This window comes from Sciurus vulgaris, assembly GCF_902686455.1.
Source record: "Sciurus vulgaris genome assembly, chromosome: 3".
NCBI classification, from domain to species: Eukaryota; Metazoa; Chordata; class Mammalia; order Rodentia; family Sciuridae; genus Sciurus; species Sciurus vulgaris.
In genome coordinates, this window is record NC_136463.1 from 115140638 (window position 1) to 115150933 (window position 10296).

Below are 10296 nucleotides of genomic sequence, written 5' to 3' on the forward strand. Positions count from 1 at the left end.
AGACTTTGTCCTCGCAGAAGAAAACCTTGAGGCATGAACTGTTCCATCCAGGATCTCCAATCTGGTTTCTCATATAACCAAAGGTAAACATTTTCTTATTATATTTAATCAGAAGTGGGTCAAACAAATTAGTTTTGATTAATGCCTTTGCTCTAATGTCATCTGTTGGAGAGTATTAAAATTATTAAAATAATTGAAGGATAAAATTAGTCATTTCCCTACAAAACAAAAACAAAAACTTCTGCTAGAGCATCAGTGAATTGTCCATGGACTTTAGGATTATGAGAAAGAACTCATGTGAAACTTGAAGATTACTAATTGGTGAGTTGTCTTGCTTCCATACTTTCTGACTATGTGATGTGTATGTTTTAATTACTAAGCATTTAAACAGAAAGGCAAGAAGTTTTTACAGGATGAAAATGTGACTGACAAGAATGTTAGATTCTTAGGGGGTTAAATAATGTGGATAAAGGGAAATGGTACTGATCATTTATGATGAGGTTTTGTGGCAGTTAGGGAATTGTTTTATAGTCTTCACAAAAGGATATGTATCCATCTCCCAGTCTGAGACTCTCAGATATTTATACTCAGACCCTTAGTTTATAGAGCTCTGACTTAAGAAATTAAAATCTTATATGTCATTGCTAATGAAAAGTATTTTCTTAGTAATAAATAGTATTATTCACCAGAGTTTGAGAGGAACTATTTAGTTCACACTTCTTACCATAACTCATAACTCACTTCCTGACCAGACCCTTCCCATTTTTCCCAGTAGAGTTCATTTCCCAGTAGAGATTTGTTTCCTTCCATTGTGTTACCTCTTAGTTTATACCTCTTTTTTCTCTTCCAAGTCTGATCATTCCAACCCTCGTCATATAACTGTAGAACTAGAACTTTGACCTTTTCTGACCCATTGACCTAGAGTATCTTTCACCTTCTTCACCTGGCTCACTCTTGCTCTATCCTTAAGATTTAGTTTCATTCAAACTTCCTTCAACCACCAGGTAGGGTTGAGTGTTCCTCCCATGGCACCCAGTCTGTACCTCTCTCTGAATATCAATCAAGCTGATTCACCTAGAAGATAGGGATAGAGTTGGAATGGAGTAGGGGGAGTTGGAGTATCCAAGGCAAAAAGACCAGTGTGTGTACAAAAGTGTGTGTGCTTATGAGTTTCTTAATACCCTTATAAGCACACACTAATTAAGAAACTTAGAGAACTACAGATAATTCCTTATAACTTGTAATTCCAAGTACATGCTACTATGATCTGAAGATCTCCTGAAATTCATGTGTTGAATTCATCCCATTCATGGTGGTATAAAGAGGTAAAATCTTTTGGGGTGTGATTAAGTCATGAAGGCTCCACTTTAATTGCTGCTTAAAAATTATGCCCCAAATTTATCACTTTAAACAACAAATATTTATTATCTCACATGGTTTCTGAGGGCCAGGTATTTAGGAATGGCTTAGCAGGTGGTTCTGGCTCAGAGTCTTTTTTAGTCATCTTTTTCATCCCTGTAACCAAAAGACCTGACAAGAACAATGTAAAGGAGGAAAAGTTCATTTTGGCTTATGGACTACGAGGTCCATATGGACTTGTGGAGTGCCACAGATGACTGATTCCATAACTCTGGGTCCAAGATGAGGCAGAACAACATGGCGGAGGAAAGCAGCTCAGGACATGGCAACAGGAAGCAGAGAGAGAGCTCTGCTCACCAAGAATGAAATGCAAAACCCAAATGCATGTCTCCAGTGACCTACCTCTTCCATCCACACCTTACCTACTTACAGTTACCACAAGTTAATCCATATCAGAGGGTTAATCCACTGATTAGATCACAATTCTCATAATCTAATCATTTCACCTCTGAATTTTTTCAATTGACCCACACATGAACTTTTTGGAGATGCCATATATCCAAACCATGGAAGAATCTCTCAAGAAATTGAGCTTATTCATCTGAAGACTTGACTGGGGCTGGAAGATCCACTTCCAGACTCATGTGGCTGTTGACTAGTGTCCTCAGTTTTTGGCTATTTGAGCCTGTCTCTGTGCAAGTGCTTGTAACAAGGTATCTGGCTATGTCCACAGTAAATGCTAAAATAAAGAGAGACAGAAACAGAGAGAGAATATACAGTCAACCAAAAGAGAAACTGCAGTGCCTTTTGTAACATCATCTCATGAGTGATACACCATCAATTCTGCCATATTCTTTTAGTCATAATGTGACAAGGGACTGACCATACAAAAAGGTGAATGCCAGGATGTGGGGACCATTAGAGGCTATCTTGGAGGCTGACTACTGTATCTCTCTCCCTCTCTCTCTCTCTCTCTCTCTCTCTCTCTCTCTATATATATATATATATATATATATATGAACTTCAAATGAATATGTTCTTATTAGTCTTTCACTTGCTCTACATGTTTACTCATACGATGAACATCGTAAGCTACGTGAAAGTTAATCAGAAAATTACCCCTTAAAGCTGGTTCTCCCCATTCCTCTCTTTTCCTAGCCCCTGGCAGTCAACAATCTGCTTTCTCTTTCTATGGATTCACCAATTCTTGTTATTTCATATAAATGGAATCATATAACATATGATTCCATTTTTTGTCTAACTTCTTTCACTTAGCGTAATGTTTTGAGATTTATCATGTTTTAGTACTTCACCTTTTTGTGGCTGAATAACATTCTACAATATGTATGTATATGTGTGTAGATATATATATATCTACACACATACCACTACTTACTTGCTTATTCATCCTGTTTGTTGATGGATAGTTGGATTGTTTGTGTCTTTGGCTATTGTACTGCTATGAACATTTGTTCAAAAGCATTTATTTGAAGAGGTACTGATTTTGAAATATAAGTGAACAGCTGAGGAATGTGTCTGTTAGGTTGAAGTTGAAAGATCAGATATGGAGATAGATTTGGGAGTCAGCCACAGTGTATGAGTTGTAGCTAAAATCAAGGGAAGGAATGAGATCATCTCAGGAGCACATGCACACACAAAAGCAACGGACCAAAGGTAGGAATCAGTTGAAAATGTTAACAGCATACAAAACTTGGCTAAAATCTCTAGGCATTCTCTGATTTAACACCTTAGTTCTTACCATCAAACTAGCCACAGAAGACAGAGATTCTCATTTATTATTAACCTCTAGATCTTAACCATCTACCTTCCTTTAATAGCTTTTTCAAATTATTTAGTCATTTTTATTTTTAAGAAATCCCTCTTTTCTAGGTGCTCAAAGTGCAATTTATGACATTAAGAAATCACGTTCTGCCTGTGGGAGGTGAAGAATGTTCAGTGAGTGCTCTATGATGCTCAGGCATCTTTTCTATTGACTAAATCACCCCAGGACTTTCATCTTTCTTTTAAATATCTTCTAACATTTAGATGCATTTTTAGGTCTCAAATAATTTACTACATCATGAGTCAATTGAACAGTCTAGTAAGGTGCAATCTCATGTTAAATAAACTATGTGCTCTACCAAGTTCTTATAATGTACCCTCTTTTAAGATAGTATTCTGTTCTATTATAAAAAGTAACAAGACAAATTCCCCACTGATTTGTCTGTAACTTTAATTTGTGTTCCATTATGATCTTAAGTCCATGTATTCATGTTTGTGTCTGGATCATCATTTCTCCTATTATGTCAGTAGAGACTATTTTAATTTCAGAGCACATGTTAATGTTGCCTTCACACTTTTCTATTAAAATCCTTTGTTTTCTCTCTCTCTGTTTCCTGATGATGCAGGCTGCTTCCCTCTGCCACACTTTTCCACCATGAGGTTCTGCTTCACCTCAAGCCCTGAGGAATGGAGCCCGCCTTCTATGGACTAAGACCTCTGAAGCTGTGAGCCCTCAAATAAACCTTTCCTCCTCTATAAAAAAGAAAAAAAAAAAAAAAATCCTTTGTTTTACACATATCTCTAAGAACAGCTTCAGTTTTCTTTCTGTATTTTTTAAGTGTTAATAATCTTGTCATGTTTGCTATCTTACCAGAATTCAGAATTTTCCCAATTCCATTTTGTCACTGATAGGGAATTTGAACAACACTGGGGACCTAAAATTCACCCTAGTGTGGTAGCTTTCAATTAGATTGACACTAAACCGTTCACCTGCACTTTGGGGGATATTATTCTCCATCAAATTATGCTCCTAGGATTGCATGAACCTTTTTATGTTTGCAACCTTCCCACTCTAATGGATATTGGAGCATAAGCAAGACTGTAAATCTGTCTAGAGGACTAAATTCCATCTCATATGAACCTCAATTGTTTCCATTTCCTGTATGCACGATGCAGGATGCAGTGATTGTAAACCATCCAATCTTTGTCAGGACTTTCTGTGCTTGGTATATATTGTGATCAACATAGCAGTGATAATGAAATGCAAGTAATCTTGTGCTGTCAAGATGCTTTCAATGGAATTTTTTTTTGTATTTGGAAGATGTTTGGCCTGGAAGGTGTGTGTGTGGGCAGGGGGACCTAATCTAGCATTCAGTAAAACAGTACCTACATCCTAATGTCTAGAAGGAAGTCAGATTCCTGGCAATGAGATTACAGGGTAGTGGTGTTTACTGCTGTGTAATCATTAGGATATCCCAAGTCTTTGAAAGATTTGTCTTTTATATGCTCAAAGAAGAAGCTAAAACACCTGAGTGAGTGTTGTGTAGGGAGACTAGATTGCCTGGTAAATGCCTAGGTTACCTACTCATTTAGTTACCTACAAAACCACTGAGGAATTTGTGTTGGTGGAAAATGGGCAAAGTGTGGTTAGGTCAAGAAGTCCCTGTCCCACCAGGATCCAGTTCAAAAAACAGCCATTTCCTAGTTGTCTTACATTTAACTTCCATGAATGTCTTAATATGTTGTACACAATGTCAGCCACTTGCCAAAAGTTGTCTTACTTAATTCATATAATCTCTCTGTAATATAAGTCATTATCTTTGCATTTGTAGATAAGAAGACAAAACTGTGTAAGGTATGTCTGACTCAAGGCTTCAGAGTGAGAATTCAGGCTTTGAATTGAGCTTCTACGCAATGCATTATGCCTTATTATTTCTCTTTCAGCAAAGAACCAATGGACAATATGAATGTTTGGTTACTTTTATAATAAACTTCATAATTAATAAGCACACTTATGTAAATTGAATGTAATGCTGTGTTTTTACCTACTCATATTTTGCAAAAGCTTCTTAATTCACATATATTTATGATTTTAATATAGTTGTAATTATAGCAAATGCCCAGTTTTAGGTTCTACCATTTTTATGTATCTGAATTAATTAATTAATTCCTTTCTTTATTTTGCTATGAATGGAATCCAGGGCTTCTTCCATGTTAGGCAAGTGCTCTGTCACTGATCATTTTTCTTTTTTCATGTAACATTTCTTTTACATATTTCCATATTGAATAGTCTTTATAGCTACAATTTTAGTAGCTGCACAATCAGACCCTCAATAAGTATTCCATCAATTTTTAAAAATTTTTAAATGTGGTCATGAAAATTAACCAGTACAAGAGTACCTCAGTTTAGGAAAACCAGAATTGTGAGCAAACAAAAACCAAATCAAAGGGTGAGTATTTTCTTAATTAAAGGATCCAATATAGAGTTCCTTAAAGTGGAATGCTCCCCCACCCCCCGAATCTCCAGGGGATTTACTTTCCCAAAATTGTTACTCCCATGCTTATGTGAAGGTCAGCCTAAGGTTGGATACTTTCTGAGATCCTTTCTAGCACAACCGTGATTAACACATTGATTGTAATAAAAGGAGGTTACCCGTATAGTCTAGGTTTTGTTCAGTTATGGAAACCTGCAGGAATGAAGAACATGTTTTCTTCTCAGGCTCTGGTGGCTGATAAAAACTCAGAAAGGTTTTTCTTTTCCTCACTTTCATGATGCCCGAGTCCAGTGTTTCTAGAATTGTAGAATCCTCAGGAAGTCAGGGACTATGCGGTCATCTATTCTTGTTCATCCTTCTGCCTCTAGTTGAGGACACACCCAAACCAGCCTAGACAGATGAGACTAAACCCTATTTTTAACAGAACTGGGAGTGTTCCTCATTTTCATAGTAACCCCATTTCAAAACTTATCCACCCTTTCAGTTTAATTTTCACACTATTAGCAGAGAACCTCCATGCACTTCTTAAAACTTCACATCTGAGGAGATATTTTTCATGAATTTAAAATTAAAGAAATAATAAGTAGGGATCAAATAGAAAACAAGAGGTATTTTTGATATATGGCCAGGACTTTAGATGTTCTGGTATAATGTCATGTTATAACATTAGAACATGCAATAGCAAACATTATCTCCTAAAAATTCCAAATTTTCCAAGTATAAATACATATCTCAAATGTCTCTAGACATTTGAGAATATATGATAATATTTAAGGGAGAAAATAACCACATGCCTCCAGTCATCCCCCTCAAAATTATTTCATTTTTGTTTAGTGAGATTAGACTATATTTAAGGCACACAATAAGTAAAGCACCTCCATTTCCTTCCATATACAAAATATGTTTTGTTGTCCTTGAATGAAGTCAGCTTGCTTTGAGAAAATGGTCACTACTTACCATTCTGCTAATGTTCTGCTAATTGCCTCCCATCGGCTTTTATTTTAGTTCTTTTAAATATCAGGAAGCTGAAAATTCTGAGGAGACTTTGAAGGACAGAAATTAGTCAAGGACAGAAGTGGCAATTTAATTTATACCTGATGAACATTCTTTCTTCTGTTTTCCACACAGTCCCGCCCAAAATCAAAGCTTCTTTCCATGGTTATCTTAAAGGTCAGACATGCCTCCCCAAGCATCATGCATTAATTGCTTCCATTTAGGCTAGTTTATTTAATAAATCTATCCTACAAAAACTGATTGATTATTTTCCCCTGATAACAACATTCTGATAGGCCTGGTTTTCTTAGAAATTTTTTGTCTTAAAGAATATAAACAAGAGTATAAACACTCCCCTGTGTTCCAGTCTTGTCTTGTCTGCTTTTTGGCACTGAGAGTGATATGCAGCCACAAGTGCTAGATGAGAAATGTCTATCAGATTTAACTGTTCTGCACATGATTAATTTTGTTGTGAGCAAAATAGAATATGTTTTCTAGGTTCCTCTGACAGCCACTGTATGAAGCTGTTCCTGCCCTTAAATCATCTTAGTTTATGTGTAGTAAAGCATGTCTTAGTTGAAACAATTGTTTCCTTCCATTTATGCCCCAGTACCTCCTGAGCTTTCTAGAATCATGTTTTCATTCCCATGAAAATGGTTAATATCACTTTGACTATTAGTTTTGATCTATTTCCATGATATATGAAGTCCCTGTAACAAAGGCATGGTTTTAGTTTACATATTATAACTAATTTTGAAAAAAGCAACATTAATAAAAAAGAGAAAAAGAAGATAACAATCTGAATCAGATACTCAAATAAGAATAAAGACAAAGCAGAGAATAAGCTATCTTAATCTTTCCCATAAGGCTCTAGTTAAAATCTATGAACTCCCCAAGGGCAACAAAATTTTGTATTTTATCGGTGTTCAGTATGTACATGATCAACAAATATCACTGAATGATTATTAGGTCTGCAAAATCAGAAAATTTGGCCAAAGATGAATTTGCTGATCATATGAAATGATACTGCACTCTCTTAACGTTTGACATACAATGACTTTTGATAGGTGTGAGTCTGGACTCTGACTTAGGTTTGAACTCCAACACTATTCTCATTTATTTGCTTATTTAATTTTCCCATCCTTTTTGAGGCATAATGGACAAAAAGAATTTATGTGTTTAAGAGTACAATCTGATCTCTGATGTATGTATACATTGTGAAGTGCTCATGACAATCATGTTTATTAATACATCCATCACCTCTCAGAATTCCCTTTTTTGTTCTTAATGAGTCCATGTTCTTAACTACTGTGCAGCCAGGGGCAAGTTATTTAACTTCTACATGCCTCAGTTTCCTCATTATAGGACAAGTAGGATAATATTGTTTTTACTCATAAACTGTTGTGAATACTTTAAAATCACTGAGAAGGGGGCCTGGTAAATAATAAGCACTATATGTACACTAGGTCTTATTACTAATTTTGAAGTGTATGACCCCACTGTCAGCATTACTATAGTGATCTTGGACATCAGTAAAAAATTGTGATATTTTAAAATGATCACCAAGAGAATGAGAATTCTTCATAAAAACTCCAGACAGCATAGAATCCTGGGTGATGTGCAAACATGAAGAATTTACCCTTTGGTGATACAAGTTACCACCATTCTGTGATGAAGTGAATCTTTAGGTTCAATTAACTGTCATGATGAATTGCAGAGACAATTATTCTTCTTGAGATGTACAGAGCTGGCTAGATCAGATCGAGTCAGCAGACACTAGGATGGGTAGGCATCTGTCTTCCAAACTTCCCTGGGCTGAAGGGACCCCGAAAACTGCTTGATCTTCATAATTGTCTCTCTCTTTTCTTGTCTCTACAGTTTTATCTGTTTTCTCCACATTGGGTTAACCAGTTGCTGTTTCCAATTTCTTCAGATGGTATGGAGTTGTCAGTAAAAATCACTAGGTCTGTGGAAATTCTTCCTATTCTTCATGCTCTATGGAAGAATTATTTAATTTTAAAAGGACCATAGGATATCGTAATACCTTATTTTGAGTATTTGTGAATGTATTAGACAACTCTTTATTGAATAAACTTATGTGTCAAGAAATGGTTATGTAAAGATAAGTAGTTTTTAATCTGGTAGCTTAGTGCTGGTGTGTTATATAGTTAATATTCATTAGTTAGTCCATCTACTAATTTTTTTCTTTTGTTATTCCAAAGTCATCAATTGTGGTTCTTTTGTGGTCCTTTGGGCACATGCACAGAGTGGTGATAAATCTGAGCCCTCTATCACCCATGTTTACAGTTGAAGTTGAACTTGGCACTGCTTGTGCCCTCTTATTTCTGTTCTCATACTGTGGACGCTATCCGTTTTGCAGTCGATTTTCTTTTCTTTTTTGCCTTTTTGTGCTTTTTGTTGATGACTTCACTGTTTAAAATGGCTCCATCTATAGTTCTGAAATGCCATCTAGAACTCCTAAATGCAAGAAGACTGCATTGTGCTGGTGGGGGTAGTGCACACCTGCAATTCCAGCAACTTGGAAGGCTGAGGTGGGAGGATTGTAAGTTCAAAACCAGTCCCAGCAATTTAACGAGGCCCTAAGCAACTTAGCGTGACCTTGTCTCAAAATTTTAAAAAATAGAAAGGGCTGGATGATGTATCTCAGTTGGTACAGCACCCCTGGGTTCAAACCCCAGTACCAAAAAAAAAAAAAAAAGAGAGAGAAGAAAAGAAAAAGAATGTGTTGTGCATCATAGAGAAAATTTACATATGCTAGATTTGATAAGCTAGTTTATTGAAACGTGTTACAGTGCTGTTAGCCATGAATTCAATATTAATGAATCAATGATACTGTACACACAGAAAAAGAAAGAGGAAATTCATCACTTTGTACATGAGACAACTGGAAAGTGCTCAAGTAACATCTCTAGTGAATGCCAAAGCTATGGAAAAGTGGTTGAGTTTGTGTATTCATGAGATAATAAGTTGTGAGGTGTTATGGTTTGGATGTGAAATGTGTCCCAAAAAGCATGTATGAGACAATGCAAAGTTTAGAGGAGAAATGATTGGTTATGAGAGCCTTAACCCAATCAGTGAATTAATTCCCTGACGGCATCAATTGAGTGGTAACTGAAGGCAGGCAGGATGTTGCTGGAGGAGGCGGTCATTGGAGGGCATGGTTTTGGGGTATCTGGTGAGTAGAGTCTCGCTCTCTGCTGCCTGATCATCATGTGAGCTGCTTCCCTCCACCACATTCTTCTGCCATGATGTTCTGCCTCACCTCAAAACCCAAAGAATGGAGCTAGCTTTCTATGGACTGAGACCTCTGAAACTGTGAGCCCTCAAATAAACTTTTCCTCCTCCATCATTGTTCTGGTCAGATCTTTTAGTCATAGTAGTGAAAAAGCTGACTAAAACATGAGACAAAAAACTAACAAAATTTATCAGCATATTACACAGGGTCAGGAAAATGTTAAACCCCTAGGCTAATGTTTTATTATAAGAAATAAATGTTAAATACATATTATACATATACACATATTACTTATAATTATTTGTAGGATCTATATATTAAATATAGTGTCTTTAAACAGAAACACACATAAAACAAAGTTATGAACTGATCAGTTGACAAAAATGTGGTGACCACAAAGAACCTAACCCT